This window comes from Macrosteles quadrilineatus, unplaced genomic scaffold, assembly GCF_028750875.1.
Source record: "Macrosteles quadrilineatus isolate MER2022 unplaced genomic scaffold, UCM_ALF_1.0 Scaffold_1__1_contigs__length_201487025, whole genome shotgun sequence".
NCBI classification, from domain to species: Eukaryota; Metazoa; Arthropoda; class Insecta; order Hemiptera; family Cicadellidae; genus Macrosteles; species Macrosteles quadrilineatus.
Genome location: NW_026542594.1, coordinates 111418408 through 111435717, shown reverse-complemented (window position 1 = coordinate 111435717; position 17310 = coordinate 111418408). Strand labels below are relative to the sequence as shown.

Genomic DNA, 17310 nt, shown 5'->3' with positions numbered 1-17310 from the left:
GGATCGCGAACTCGTTCGAATAAACGTAGGTTTACACGTTTGTACCAAATTTCATCAAAATCGGATCATTTTTGCTCGAGTTATCGTGCTAACGGACACACATATATATGAATTTGAACGGATGGTGTTTTTGGCCTCTAGGGACCTCAAAATGAAAAAAATCGGTCCCGCGTCCAGGTCTTACCATGAGTACTACGGTAATAGCTTATTCCCTATATGGGAAATCCGCTAAAAAGTACAAACAAAGAAACAGCCAAGAATAAATTATTCACAAACACAATTGTAGCGTATTACAACAATGTAAATGATCACTGTTTTACAGGGTTTTGCCCGTGGTCTGTGTGTACTGTTATCCAAGTGAATCTTTCATATACATATTTCATTTGCAGTTGTGGAATGTTTATTAATATTCTCTACCCAGTTACTATAACATATCAATACTATTATGCCTGCTTCGGAAAGTCCTAGAGGAAGATGATTTGCAATTTCGACTAGGCTATATCTTGAGCAAACAAAACACCCTACATGACTTACACCACTTTTAGCTGAACCAATCTTTCATATAATATTTTCCAAAGGTACTATACGTGTTAACGACCAATTTTCCACTTTTGAGAGATTTTTTAGTGCTGGTTTCTGAGGAATAACTTTCATATAGTCCCAAAAGGCTTGAGACGTTACTGTATTTCTTTTTATAATGTAGAAGTACACCGATTGCAGGAAACGATGATGTCTGACATTTCAATGTATCTAGAAAAGACAATTAGTTTTTCATTAGGCCTAATGTAATGGACAACTCTTTCTTTCCTAAGGAATATCTAAAAATGTTTATTTGCATTACCCATTTGATACCTGAACAGGTGACTCAAGCAGTTTTACAATAATGATTGTTCTGTGGAACTTTTGATTGTTTCAAACAGTTTTGCTTATCAAAAAACCTCAAGTTGTTAATACATAAAAAAATATACAGTCACTAAAAATCATGAAATAATTTATTTTTGTAAAAAAATACAACCGACTTCAAACGCTCTAAAAAGAATGAAATAATTCCAATAAAGTAAACTTTTGTATTAGGCAAGCTCACGTATTTCAAGTCGGCGCGGCTCAAACTGCAAATATGATTGAAATTAAATATTGTGTGTGATTTTGAAAATCAATTAATTGTAGCTGGATAACATAAATAATATAAAAAAAACATACTAAACTGTTTTGTTTATATATTAAAGGAAATATTTTCTTGTATATTATGTTTACTTCAGAATAAATGCATTATGACAATAACACACACAAATGTTCTATATGAATATGAAAATAATTTAGTTTGATATTATGATAGGGAAAAGAAGCTAGTTTAGTATTAAAACGTTACTTTTCCAAGTTAGAAACATTTAAATGCGTTATAATCTTTTTAAAGATACTCGTTAATACTATAATGCCGATCTCTGATTACGGTAATAAAATAACCCTTAACGCATTAACTATGAAAAAGACATGCAGATTAACACCTTTAGTTATAGATAGTCACCTGCAATATGGACACCCTCTTTCAATTTTGTATCAAAAATCATCATAGAGCCGCGCCGATTTAAAATACGTGAGCTTGCCTAATACAAAAGTTTACTTTATTGGAATTATTTCATTCTTTTTAGAGCGTTTGAAGTCGCTTGTATTTTTTTACAAAAATAAATTATAGATGAGTACGGTAACGCCAAATCCTGAACATATAAGAGTGAAAATTTAAAAACGTACGTTTTCATGTCCCTGGCCTTTTACTTCGTAGATACTGGATTTGTACTTAATTATTATGTGTTTTTATATTTTTTGGGATGGGGGCAACATGTTACACACATTTATTTAGTTTTAAATAGGTTCTAGGTATTTTTTTCGTATTTTTAAAGTCTCGAAATTCACGACCATGACGTGTCCCTAGGGTACATTTTCCAACTTTCACGCTGTTTTTAGACTAATTATTCATGCCGAAATATATAAAGCCATATTTTTATGTCATCAATGGTTATTAAACTTACAAAAAAGGAGCATATTATAATTTTATTGTCATTGCAAACTGACTACCATGACAAAATAAGTCTGTCCCTCGATTTGGCGTCACGACCATTTGGGAAAAATTTTCCCAACTTTGGAGCACGACAGTGGCAAGCCTGGCGTCGATGGAGTCAGTTGGTTTTAGAGACTAGTTTGGGGTGTACGTCAGGATTGTAGTGCCGGTCGTTTCCAGTTGAAAGGAGGAATTACAAGATTAATAAAGGAAAGATTGTGTTTTTTGTAATTTTGGTGTGTCCATGACCGTACGTAGTCATTCGATGAAGTAGACATGGTGTTAATTTTTGTTTATAAGATATTTCAATTGCTAGATTAACCTAGAAATCCACTTTGTATCCTCGAACATGAGGTGCAGGGCTACCGCCAGAACAGAGCCAAATAACACGTAATTTCACGACCAAAGTTTCACGACCATCGCGGGTTTTTTCACGACCAATCCAGCCTTATGGATTATAGTGTGTTTGGTCGTGACAATAACTTTAATATAATTGTAAATTGAACAGTTTAGTTCAATTGAAACACATATTTTTATTATAACTAACAGTATAATTGAAGGATTGTTTAGGAAGATTTAGATTATTTCATACAATTCACGACCGTACCGCTTGTCCCTGACCATCACGTTTATGATTTCTATCATAAAAATTTCAAAAATTAAAATATCGTCATATTTCAATGTTTTATACACAAAAGAAGCACACCTATATACAAACATAACGATTTTTCGTGTCTCAGGTAAGTTTTTTCGGAGTTATACAAACTTAAAAAGATTTTATTGGCTTTTTTTCAATTTTTTGAGTTTTTTATTTTTTTCTAGAAAGACCAAATATACCAAAAGCTCAGAGACCTTTTTATTGTATAATGGTCATAAAAGTAAATTAGTTTATAGCAAAACATAGTTATAAAAATAATATTAACTAGTTTTAATATTCATTTAAACGTCCGATATGGTCGTGACAGGATTTTGTGTTTTTCCACTAAAGATGCTCTTTTAAAAAATAACTACCAAAGATATTGCGTTACCATGGACATTTTATGAAACTTCAAATGTTAATGAAATAAAAAAACTAATAAAAGTTTTGAAAGAAGTGGAAAACATTTTGCAAAGTGCTTTTCCTGAAAACGTACGTTTTTAAATTTTCACTCATAAATCAACAAATCCTAAATTAACACATAGACTTATTCACGTCTTAAATTTAAATTGAAGATTCCACAGCATTTTAGAGTTTAAAGATTTGTCTAACTCTTCTAAAATGTTAACATTAAAAATTTGGACGTCCACGGGGAGTAACCAGATATGACTAGGCCTACGTGTTAGGTACTGTAATTGGGTTATTAGAAATTATAGATAAAACATAGTCTCTCAGCTATTAACCTACAAAACCAGAGTAGGTAGTTTAGGTGTGGTTGAAAGAACTGGGCGCTGGGAGGCAAAACACGATAATTCCTCGGACGATTCGGTAACGGGGATATTCCCCGCGAGCCGGGTAGATGCAGGGAGACGTCCGCTCAATTACCCACCCGAACCAGTTTTGTCCGCCTCACGCACTGTCCGCCTCAAGCACGTCCGGGGGAAACACGGCACCAACTCAAAGTAGATTTAGGGTAATTTAGGGTAATTTTAGTTCGCCTTTAGGGTAAAATCGCAACAACGAGGTGGCAACACTGTTTTGGTTAGTCTATGCTAAGCTACTACGTGGTGGAGGTGGTCGGTGGAACAGAACAGTCGCAGGATTGCAGGAACACGAAACGACGAAACGAAACGAAAGTTACGCCATTTTGTTTTGTTAAAATTTTGTGCATCGTGCAAGGCCAACTGCCAAGCCAAGTGCAAGTTAGTTTAGTTAATTATATTGTGCTCAGGTTCAGGTTCTACTTCTCTTCTATTGTAAGGTCAATAGAGAAATTGCAACTAGGGTAAGTTATCTTAGCACTGTGGTGCAATATACCACCTATTTGTCCATAAACCGACTTGAGATTTTTACGACTGCTCTTTTCGACATAAAACTTAGGCCTAGTGTTGTCGTTGTGTGACTGAATAGCCTAGGCCTAACTTATTACAACTTCGCTAGCGATTCTTCTTTGTCGCAAGGGTAGGCTTAGACTAAGTAAAATAGTTACTTAGCCTACATTGCAAAACTTTCATGAGATTTTTTCACCATCAGCAAGTTTGGTTGGTTAGGTTAAGATAGGCCTAGGCCTAGTCCTATTTATAATTATCGATTATTAATCAATATTATTTTATAATAGATATATTTAAAAATATTGATTATTAACCCTAGCAGTGGCCAATGTTATAAGTGGGGGTGGCAAATATTTACTGTATTTACATTGGGATATGATGTAATTTTTACATGTCTACTTACAGTATTTTTAACGGTGAATCCAAAAATGCAATCAGTTTTTGTCGGAGAGATTCCTTAGTGGCCGTAAAACGAAGGTTAGGATTACGAATCTAAGGATAATTGAGCGGTACTGAAGGTGGTAGGCTAATGGTAATATGGCGTGGTCTGGACGGGTCCGTACTGAGTGAAGAGTGAGGACTGAGTGAGAAGAGCAAACAAATGTTTATACTTGATCTTATGCGGAATGAAATCAAATCAATTCGTTTTGAAACCAAATAATCAGTTCTTATTTAGGCATGTGAGGAAGGTAGGTCGGGTTTTATGCGGATTCGTGACTGTATTAACCCTCCGAGTGTCACGCGTCATAAAAATGACGCACAACACACTTTGTGTAGGGTCACGCGTCACTTTTATGACGCACAAACATCGTTTACGGCGAAGGCTCTATGACTGACTGAATCGGATTGAACTGGATCGAGTTAGGTATCGTTCTTTCCGTAATATTCTAAGCTTTCTCCAGAGGTCTGTCTCTAAGCGCTATTCATTTTAGTTCCGAAAATATTGTAGCAGACAGCTGACGTGCGTGTATTTGTAAACAGCTAGGTTCCCCCGGACCGATGACTGATGTGTTTTATTACGTTTATCATTGTTTTAGTGTTAAAAATCAAAAGTTTTTAGTGATATACGTGGTGCATTATAAGAAGATTTAAGTGGTTTTGAAGTGCTGGTTGATGATCCTGAAGAAGTAGGTACCTAGTGATATTGATGTAAATTATCAGCCAGATTCCTAGCTATGGTTAGGCTATGCATTCTTAGCTAAACGCTATGTACTGAAATCCGTTTTTCGCTCATAACTTATTTATTTGATAACTTACCTCGCTATATGATTATATATTTGTAATCCTCATTAAATTTAGAACAAAGTGGCTATTTTCAAATATTTATAGGCCTATAATTTATACAATTTCATTGAGCGCGAACTTATTTTTTTTTTTGAAAATTTTCGAAATTATAGCCTATTTTTTTTTTACCTAAAAATTTTTTTTTTTGAAAAAATGTTCCTTATGTTTTATATATAATATTGAAGCCCATGATTTTCCAAACAAAATGGTATATAGAACATTAGAATTAACATTGTTTTAAGCTTCTCAGATCCGTTTTAATAAAACCTTGCAAAGGGGCCAAAAATAGGTGGACATTAAGGCCTAAACTATGGACACTCGGAGGGTTAAGTGTTTGAAGTGAGGTTAGATTAGGAAGGTAAAGGTTAGGTTCTAATGAACCGACTCATTATGTAAATTTATGCAACTTCCAGACTGTTTTTGCACCACCATTTCAATTATTGTGCAAAAACAGTCTGGAAGTTGCATAAATTAATGAGTCGGTTCAATATAACCGGCAAATATTTGAAATATCAACAACGCGATATTATGTACTTTTTTGATGTCTACTTACAGTATTTTTCACGCTGAATCCAAAAATGCAATCAGTTTTTGTCGGAGAGATTCCTAAATGACCGTAAAACGAAGGTCAACATTACGAATCTAAGGTTAATTGAGGTATACTGATGGCAATAGGCTATGGCGTGGTCTGGACGGGTCCGTATGTGGTCTGAGTACTGAGTAAGGGGGAGTTTGGGAGAGCAAACAGCTGTTTGTATTCGACTTATTGCGGAATGAAATCAATTCGTTTTGAAACCAGAGATAATCAGTTCTTATTTTGGCATGTGAGGAAGGTAGGTCGGGTTTTATGCGAATTCGTGACTGTATTAAGTGTTTTGAAGTGAGGTTAGATTAGGAAGGTAAAGGTTAGGTTATAATGAACCGACTCATTAATTTATGCTACTTTCAGACTGTTTTTGCACAATTAAATAGTGGTTGAAACACAATGAAACAACGATGCTTGCGCATTTTTGATATCGTTATTTCATTGTGTTTCACCCACTATTTCAATTGTGCAAAAACAGTCTGGAAGTTGCATAAATTAATGAGTCGGTTCATTATAACCTAACCTTTAACTTACCTAATCTAACCTCACTTCAAAGGACTTGATACAGTCACGAATCCGCATAAAGTCCGACCTATCTTCCTCACATGCCTTTTCTGACATAAAATGTGATTTAAACATTACTATTAAGGTTGGGTTGGGTTAGGTTAGGTTAGATTAGATTATGTAACATCATTTATTAGTTGCTGATACATTAAATTATGCACTGTGGCACGTTTTCACTTTTAGACACAATGGGATTATGTACTATGGGATTATGCACTATGGCACGTTCATTAACAGATGTTGAGGCATTAGTCAATGATTTAGGATTGGAATGAGGACGATGATCATGTCGGCAGTGGCCTTACTTCTATTACTGATATTTTACGTGAATAAGTTTATGTTGATGTGATTAATAGTTTATGTATCGTAGTTGATTTATTGTATTTTCTAAACAGCACCAAAGTCCATTTTCTTTTAAAAATCTAGTTATTGCATATTGTAACTCTGATTTTGCTCTCATGGCGTTGTGTGTGGTTTTGTCTGTTTAGTATAGAATGTAAACAACTGACAGCTGTTTCCACTCTTCAAACCTTCCACCCCTTTTAGTGTTAGTCGCCACTAGTCTGTACCTTCTGTATCTATACTCAACTAGAATTAATAGTACCTATGACTATGACATATTGCGTAGCTCTTAAATTTAAAATATTATCTTAAAGTCAAGATTTGCAGTTTTAAAAGTTCCTAATCAAACCATGCATTAATTTATTATCAGTTTTCTTTTGTTTTTAAAAATAAAATGAACAGTAGTACTGTATAATGCCTTTGGTCATTTTTAATTTTTGAAATTTTGAAAGTGGTGGCAGAGAGGGCTAGTGGTAGAGAGGGGGGGGGGCGAAAAAACGTCAGACTACTGGTGACTAGACCCTTAATCAGGCCCTGATTGTGTGAAATAGTGTTCATAAAAGGTTGCATTTTGTTAGCATCATGTCCTAAAATGACGATTCTGACATTCAGAGATTGTTGTACGAGACGGACCTTAGTTCGCCATGCTATATATGCTATATAATGATATACCCAAGGTGTTATACATTTTTATAAAGGTAAATGAATACACTACCCTACAACATGTTTATAATGGTTTGGGGGTAAAAACTTTGTAAAAAAGTTATAGCCTATACCTACTAAATAGGCCTACTGTATTTTGTTAGCATCATGTCCAAAAATGACGATTCTGACATTCAGAGGGGCTATATATGCTATATAATGATTTACCCAAGGTGTTATACATTTTTATAAAGGTAAATAAATACACTACAACATGTTTATATTGGTTTGGGTGTAAAAAATTTGGTAAAAAAATTATATAGGCTACTAAATACTTTACACTCCATTTTCTCGAAATGCGCAAAAAATTCAAAACGTTCTCAAATTGATACATAATCATAGGTGAAAATAACTTTTTACCATCATACTTATGACTTTTTTGGATTCCTTACTTCATTAGCTTTACAAATAGGCTACATATCATCAGCCTACATAATGTTTCACAACACAAACAAACACTGTAGGCTATAGTTTACACTTATTTGCGGTTTTGCGGTTATTGTATTATTATGTCCCTATTACGTACTGTACCTACAAAAAAATATTTCTAACATGTTATACATTTTTATGTAGGTAGCCTAATTGAATACACTACAGGATTATTATGTTGGTTTGAAGTAAAAAAAATTTTGTACAAAAGTTATATACAAAATACTGTGAATATTTTTTTTTGAGAAATTGCTAAAATATAAAAACATTATTTTATATACATATGTTTATAGGTAAAAAATTATTTTTACCATAAACTTGACTTTTTTTGATTCCTTACTTCATTAGCTTTACAAACATGTATATATCATTATTAGTATACACATATATTATAGAACTTTTTACAACATAAACTAACACTGTACGGTTTTCAATTTTTTCGGTTCCCCGTTTGTCATTATATTTCGCCCCAAAAACTTATAAAAAAAAATATTTTCCTAACATGTTATATATTTCTATGTAGGGAATTAGATTGTCTACAAAATGTATATAATGAATTTCCCATAAAAAATCCGTAGAAAAAAAAATAACAAAGCCGCTTTTGAAATTTCAAAAAAAAAATTCAAATTTTTTTATTTTTTTCACTTTACCGATAAAATACACTGTCTAAATCATTATGATATTACTATTTCTAGATTCTCCTGTTCTTTCCGAACAAAATGAATATGAGGTTGGATAGGTTTACTTGTACGGTTGAATTTTTACGAATTTCCATAAAAAGGTCTGCGAAATCGCCAAAATGGGTTGGCCATTCCCCACTTCTAACATTGGCCACTGCTAGGGTTAACTTACCTCACTTCAAAGGACTTAATATAGTCACGAATCCGCATATAGTCCGACCTTTCTTCCTCACATGCCTTTTCTGACATTATATGCGATTTAAACATTAATATTAAGGTTGGGTTGGGTTAGGTTAGATTAGATTAGATTAGATTATGTAACATAATTCATTACTTAGTTGCTGATACATTAAATTATGCACTGTGGCACGTTTTCACTTTTAGACACAATGGGATTAACTTATGTATTATGGGATTATGCACTATGGCGCGTTCATTATCAGACGTTGAGGCATTAGTCAATGGTTGAGAATTGGAATGAGGACGATGATCATGGCGGTAGTGGCCTAGCTTCTATTACTGATATTTTACGTGAATAAATTCTATTTTGTTTTATAATTTATGTTCATGTGATTAATAGTTTATGTATCGTAGTTGATTTATTGTATTTTCTAAACAGCACCAAAGTCCATTTTCTTTTTAAAATCTAGTTATTGCATATTGTAACTCTGATTTTGCTCTCATGGCGTTGTGTGTGGTTTTGTCTGTTTAGTATAGAATGTAAACAACTGACAGCTGTTTCCACTCTTCAAACCTTCCACCCCTTTTAGTGTTAGTCGCCACTAGAACTTGGACTCGTCCATACCACAAATATGTTAATAAATCAACAAAACTGAAGCTTAATATTAATTATATAACTGTACGGCCACTTAGGAATCTCTCCGACCAAAACTGATTGCATTTTTGGATTCAGCGTAAAAAATACTGTAAGTAGACATATAAAAATTACATCAAATCCCAGGGTAAATAATTACCGTGGGGGTATTTATTGCGACGAACGTGACCATGGGAACCTATATAGATTTATACATCACTAGAATCTAGATTTTTAAATGAAAATAATGGTGCAAAAATTTTTCCGCGCTCTCAAATATTAAGCTCAAATATTACAGCTGTTTTAAGTCTTATTTACTGGTAGCCTACTTTGTTTTATTGACCTAACCTATTTATAAGAAATGTTCTCTCCAGATAGGCTACTTGATATATTACGTTAAATTGTAAGTAATTAAAGTAGGAGACTCACTTTTTACCAGGAAATAACAGTGCAAAAATGTCTCCGAGGCCACAAATACTAAGGTAAATTAACATAATTTGTTGTTTTGATTTCCTTTATCTACCTTCTATTCTAGTCTGCTACTGCTCTTGCCTGCTGCTAGTGCTGCTAGTGCCTACAACGACCTGTTTGCGTTTAGTGCCTTAGAAATATCTGGTGGGTACAGACATCCAAGTGGTCTGTCTTTCTTTAAAATCGAAGGTAGAATGTACCACCAGATAAACAACCTGTCCGACCCCGGTCAAAAGTTTACCACCAAGGCTGGGGACGTTCAGTTTGTGAACAGGTCCCGTCTTTACATCGACGACGGCGAAGAACGAAGGAACATTGCCTTGGGTAGATCACTTGACGGTGATGTTGTTGACTCGATTACTCGATACCTGTCACAGCAAAATCCATACGTCGCTCACTATCGGCGTTTGGGTAGTGAGCCAGCTGTGAACGCTCACTTGGATTTCCAAGTGACAAGTAGATCTACCCATGGTCCCGTTCTAGGCGACAGGCAAACAGGCGTTGAGGTGCACGCTGTCATAAGCACCGACGAGACAGTGTACGAGCCCCGCAAGCTTTCCATTTGGAAAGTTGGATCCGGACGACCCACTTCTATCAACCTTTTCAGTCCTCTCATGGAGCCCTTCCAATACCCGCTGCTCTATCCTCAAGGTACTTTGGGCTGGCATATTGGACGCCGCGACAATTTTAACAACAAATTGTCCCAGTATGACTACTCCCGTTGTCTTCTGCTGTCTGAACCTCGTTTCTCACACCTCGACCGACTGTCTCAAGCTTGGCAGGTCGAAATGTATGCCAGATACGAGGACGAGAAGCTCAACTACATCAAGTTCACGCAGACGAAGGCAGCTGAAAATGCCATGAGGATAGGGCCGTTGGATGAGATTGAAGCGGCGAATCGTGGTGGACGTCAGGTCCTCAACGATATTAACAATGACGAGACCGTTCAGGGGGAGGGTGGGGTACAAGCTGGAAAGGTTTACCTCCCAAGTTCGTTTACCGGGGGGCCGAGATACATGAAACTTCGATACGAGAATGCTATGGCATTGGTCTCACGTCTCGGCTTCCCCACATTTTTTCTCACATTCACGTATAGTGCGACTTGGGAGGAGAACAAAAAAGCCTGTCCTCGAAATAGCGGTCGCAGTGATCCCAGCACGGCCTGCAGAGTTTTCTATATCAAACTGCTGGAACTCCTCCGCGATCTGCGCAGCGGAGCTATATTCGGTCGGTCTGTCTACATAGTCGACGTCATCGAGATGCAGATGCGGGGCCTTCCACATGCCCACATCGTGTTTAAAATCGAAGGCGATGGACCTGTGCAGGCTTCCGACATAGACTCCCTCATCCGCACTGACATTCCATTTCCGGAGGAGGCAGGAGGCCGATTAAGGGCGTTGGTTCTGCGTCACATGATCCACGGACCTTGTGGTACGGATCACAGGACCGACTTCCCTTGCTGGGACACTGCCAAAGGCAGCTGTTCTAAATTTTTCCCCAAACCTCCCTGTGAATCAACCCATGTAGACGAGAGGGGTTTTGTAAAATATCGACGTGATTATGGTAACGAGGGGAGTATAACTTCAAGAAACAAATCGATTCCTGTACATGACGGCTGGGTCGTGCCGTACAACTCGGCATTACTACTTAAATACGAGGCACACATCAACTTGGAGGTAGCTTCCACTCGTCGTGTGATCAAGTATCTGTTTAAATACCTCATGAAGGGTGGCTCGCTTCAGAACGTCAAAGTTACTCCTCTTAGTAAACAAGACGATGAAGTTGAGCACTACGTCACGAAGCGTATGGTGGGAGCCAGCGATGCATGCTGGCGTCTCTTGGACTTTCCCATCTCAAAGTCTGAGCCCACAGTCGATTGTCTCCCTGTCCACCTAGAGGGAAAACAGACTGTGTGCTTCCGCCCTAACAACTTGACACACGCCACTTCGGGAGCTACCTCTGACCTGCTCTTGTATTTCAATAGGCCTCTTGACTCGGTATTCGACGATTTAACCTACCAGTCTTTTTTTGAGCAGTACGTTATTCATAACAAACGCCCTAGTAATGCTGAGGTGTACGACCATCCAGACGGCAAGCATTTCCTTACCTCAAGAAAGCGTGGTCAAAAGATCTGTCGTCTCTTCTGGGTCTCGCCAAACAGAAGCGAGCAGTACTTTCTTAGGCTCCTTTTGATGGTCATTCCGTGCCGGGGATACGCCGACCTGCTTGCTCGTGGTGGTGATGGTTGCACGACATATCAACAGGTTGCGCGCACCCTCGGTTTGGTTGAGGACGAGGACGAGTACCACCAAGCCCTCAAGGAAGCGGCTCGTTTCATGGTCGGCCCGAGGCTCCGCTCTTTCTTTGTCCTTCTGTGCAACATGGGAGCTCCTGCGGCCCTCTTGTGGGATGCTTTCCGTGACGCATTGTGCGAAGACCATTTGGAGCGGAATCCTCTTGATCACGAGGTTGCGTACAAGCTGGCTCTGATTGAGATCGATCGAAGCCTTCGACGTCAGGGATCCTGCTTGGCCGATCACGGTCTCCCTACTGTAGAAGACGACACGACCGAACTGGGGAGGGAACTTCTCATCTACGGTGAAAATCGTCAGAGATCACTTGTAGATGAGTGGGAACCTAAACTTTCCCGCGACCAGAGGGCGGTCTTCGATTATGTTCGGTCTATACTGCAGGGCCAAGTCTACAGCCGGTCTAAAAAACTGATCTTTCTTGACGGACCCGGAGGCTACGGCAAGACCTGTCTAATACATATTATTCTTGCATACGTCCGTAGTCGTAACCAGGTCGCTATTGCTGTCGCTAGCTCCGGCATTGCCGCTGGTAATCTGCCAGGTGGCACGACTGCACACAGCATGTTTCGGCTACCACTTGATCTCGGCGATGGCACTGGATATTGGAACTTGACGAACGGGTCTCAGCGAGCAGAACTCATCAGAGCAGCACAGCTCATTGTTTTTGATGAGGCCCCGATGGCTCACCGGTACATTTTTGAAATCATCGACAGATCTCTGCGTGACCTCATGAATTCACCTGAGCCATTCGGGAATAAGATCTTTATCTGCTGCGGGGATTTCCGTCAGATCGCACCAGTTGTTGCAAAGGCTCGTACTCCGGCCGACATTGCCAGTGTATCACTGCGTGCGTCATCTCTTTGGTCAAGTTTCCAAATCTTTTCTCTGTCCACCCCTCACCGGACTTCTGGGTCCACTGCCTACTCTGACTTCCTCCTTCAAGTAGGCAATGGAACAATTTCATCTGTTCCATTTGGGGAAGGCCGTGACTCTGTTGGCCTGATCCCACTGTCCGGTCTGAAATACGTGACATCCCTTCCCAACTTGATCGATTTTGTGTTTCCTGCTTGTGACCTACACCACACTGACAGAATTGCTGGCAGGTCCATTCTTTCAACCATGAACGCCAATGTCCAGCAGATCAACAACACCGTTCTCAACCTGATGGACGGCGTCGTTCATGAGTTGAGGAGTGCGGATTCCGTCGACAAGGAGAACGACGATGGTATGGATGTAGACGTTCACTTGTTGAACCAAGCTACTGGCAAGGGTGTGCCAGACCATGTCCTGCGACTCAAGATTGGCTCCGTGTGTCTCGTCATGAGGAACTTGAACATTGACAGCGGACTCGTAAACGGCACTAAAGTGATCGTGACTGCAATAAGACCTCGTCTGATCACAGTGCGACTCCCTGGACAACATGATCCGATTTGTATTCCCCGGATTCAATTCGTTTTCCCGTTCGTCGAGGGGTCACCGCTTCGTGTCCGCCGTCTTCAGTTTCCTCTCATGCTGGCATATTCCATGACTGGCCACAAAAGCCAGGGCCAGACGATTGATCGCGTCGGAGTCGATCTTCGCAGTGACTGTTTCACTCATGGTCAGTTGTACGTCCTGCTGAGTAGAGTCAGGCATCCAGACCATATAGTCGTCCTTGTCCGTCCCGACCGTGTCCAAGGGGGAATCGCATACGCGAAAAATATCGTGTATGACGATCTCCTCCTGTAACCCTGATTTGACTTTAGCTTTAGGTTGTTGTATATATTTCATTTTAGTTTTTTCTTTAGTAATAAGTCGTTTTTTGTGTGTTTTTAGTATTTTAGTTTGGCAGTACGATAGGGGGCCTGCCTTATCAAAAGTCCCCGTTGTTGTTTATATTTTTTCTTCTTTTTAGTAGTTAGTTAAGTTTTTCTCTATATTTCTTTAAGTAGTTAGTAAAGTTTACTAACTTGTACATTTGTAAATAATTGTAAATATGGTTCCGACGTTTCCTGGCCTCCTCGTGGCGGAGCTGGATATGCCATAAAGTTTATGGCTAACCGACAGGGAAACAAACATTACTTGATCTATTTTCATAAATATATACATGGATATCTACTATATTCTATTTACTTCATATGATACTTTACTATTATCAACTTATTCACTTATCAATCTACTTATCTTATACAAAAGTCTACTGAATTTTTAACAATTGTAAATATGGTTCCGACGTTTCCTGGCCTCCTCGTGGTGGAACTGGATATGCCATACAGTTTATGGCTAACCGACAGGGAAACAAACACTGCTTGATCAATTTTCATTAATAAATCTATAAATATTTAATAACATCTTTTTACTTGAAATACTATTACTGTTAATATAAATGATTCAAAATTCATATGGTTCTTGTGTTTTCTGGCCTCCCCGTGCCGGAACTGGATATGCCATACAGTTTGTGGCTGACAGGAAAACAAAAATAACTTGATCTATTTTCATAAATAGATACATGAATATTTACTATAATCTATTTATTTCATATAATACTTTACCATTATCAACTTATTAACTTATCAATCTACTCTAATATATAGTGAAATAATTATTACTTCAATATCGATTTTCGCAATAACAATTCCAATTATATTATCACTTCGTTTGACCAAAAACTCAGTTGTAAACATACTTTACTAACATACTCCCTTACCGCAACTTTAAAATTAATGTCTTATAATGGATTCTTTAAGTTGGAGCTGAAAATTAACTTGCCAGCCTCCTCAAATATATTCGTGAAGTTGTATTAATATAACGCAATATAGACTGTTTCAATGACTGCTTTGTTACCCGATTTGTTACAACCTAACTCTAAACTACTAATGACGACTAACAGCTAGGGGGCCTGGGGGCGGAGCCCCCAGCGAGCCAAAGGCGAGTTTATTTATCTATAATCCCAATCGGCTTATACGAAAACAAAATTTGCTCTCCATGAATTTCTTATGGAAATTAAATGTAAAACTTAGTTTCTCTTTTCCGAGTTGTTTGGCTCTTCTAACCAACCGATTTTCATGATTGAGGTCTCAAATTGAAGGCATGCACACAAGCAAGCATAATTTGATTCATTTTTCATTTGATATTTCAATTTGATATTTTCATTAGCTTAAAAATGGCAGCTCTTTATATGTCAGAATTGGTAATATTTTGAATACGGTATTACTCACGATAATTGAAACATATATGTTAATGCTTATGTTAAACTAAGGGAGAACTTCTTCATTGAGCGGAGCGAGCGAAGCTTTTATATGTCGACTCTAATGCATTTCGTAATACGCAAACTCCTCCTAGACGGCTGAATCAATCGTTTTCAAATTTTGCATGGTGATAAAGACCATATTGGTGAGTGCTAACAACTAGGCCTATATGGCGTTAAAAAAGTCTCTATGGAATCCGCCCCACTGGGAATCAAAGTTTCAATGTAATCCTTATGGAAGCAGTATTTGACACATAAACAAAGGTATATGATCAGCTGTTGACTTTTGAATGCAGTAGATAAAGAAATAGCTGATAGCATTAATCCACAGATATTAGAACAGAAACGGTATGGATCATAAATATAATCAAATGACAACACTAGCTTGAGGTCCGTGATTTAGGAAGTGGTGAAGGAAGTAGTCAAGGTGAGCAGTCTGGAGTGTGGAAACTGTTTATGACGATTAGATTTAGGTATCTGCATTCCTAAAATTCTATGGGAAGGGAGGAAAACGGGTCCGCGACGTTGTAAGTGGTGAAGGAAGTAGTCAAGGTGAGCTGTCCGGAGTGCGGGAACTGTTTATGACGATTATATTTAGGTATCTGCATTCCTAAAATTCTATAGGAAGGGAGGAAAATGGGTCTGCGACGTAGGAAGTAGACAAGGCGAGCTGTCCGGAGTGTGGGAACTGTTTATGACGATTAGATTAAGGTATCTGTATTCCTAAAATTCTATGGGAAGGGAGGAAAACGGGTCCACGACGTAGGAAGTGGTGAAGGAAGTAGTCAAGTCGAGCTGTCCGGAGTGTGGGAACGGTTTATGATGATTAGATTAAGGTATTTTCAATCCTAAAATGCTATGGGAAGCGAGGAAAACAGGTCCGTGATGTAAGAAGTGGTGTAGGAAGTAGACAAGGCGAGCTGTCCGGAGTGTGGGAACTGTTAATGACGATTAGATTAAGGTATTTGCAATCTAATAATGCTAAGGAAAGGGAGGGAAACAGGTCCGAGACGTAGGAAGTGGTGAAGGAAGTAGTCAAGGCGAGCTGTCCGGAGTGTGGGAACTGTTTATGACGATTATATTAAGGTATCTATAGTGATGTGGGCCGGGTAAATACCCAGTGGGTAGGTAAATATAAATTGGGTATTTACCTGGGTATTTACCCCAGGCCCGGGTAAATACCCAAAAACTGGGTATTTATAATTTGTATTAAAGTTAGAGAAGATTGAGATTTTTTTTGCAATTATTACCCTGTTAGGATAGTAAAATGATAATAAAATGTGTTAAACAAAATTTCATATGGACACTACTAGCATTTTACTTCTCGGTATAATCGCCATAAATACCCAGGTCTGAGCATAAAGCATAAATACCCTGGTCGCATGGTTGCACTGGTCCTGACTACTTATAATTTTTTTTTTTTTAATTTCAATGATAGATAGATGAATTTATTTGATTGAAAGTGAAGAAAAATAATTGAAAAACAGGAAAATTTAACCTAGTAGTGGCCTTTGTGTAAACAACTTAAGAAAATAATCAAAATTCAATCTGTAGGATGGCAGGATTTAATAATATTTTTGTTCTAGATCTTTTGTTGGTATCAATGGCATAAAAAAAACTAATTTCATAAACTTGTGATACAAAAAAGTTTTGGGGACATCGGTTTAACCGGAAAACCCGTTATCCGGACTAGCCTCGGTCCCGAGGAGTCCAGATGAGAGGGAGTCTACTGTACTTTCAGTATTCTGCCATTCTGCCTATATCAATCAGGCTTTGGGTCTGTCTAGCCTTCCAAGCCATTTACACAATACAAATTTTAACTATCATAATTTAATAACAGTAGAAGTAGGTTTAGGTTCACTATTTCACTGATGAG

The 17310-nt window shown here is 38.0% G+C and overlaps 1 protein-coding gene across 1 annotated transcript in view; it reads left to right on the top strand.

The window, feature by feature from the left end:
* Nucleotides 1–4136: 4136 nt before the first annotated feature.
* Nucleotides 4137–17310, top strand: part of LOC128983315 (chromatin target of PRMT1 protein-like) — a 67794-nt gene continuing 54620 nt past the window's right edge. The window contains exon 1 of the mRNA XM_054402564.1: nt 4137–4154. The gene's annotated coding sequence lies outside the window, so the exon portion shown is untranslated. The remainder of the gene's footprint in view (nt 4155–17310) is intronic.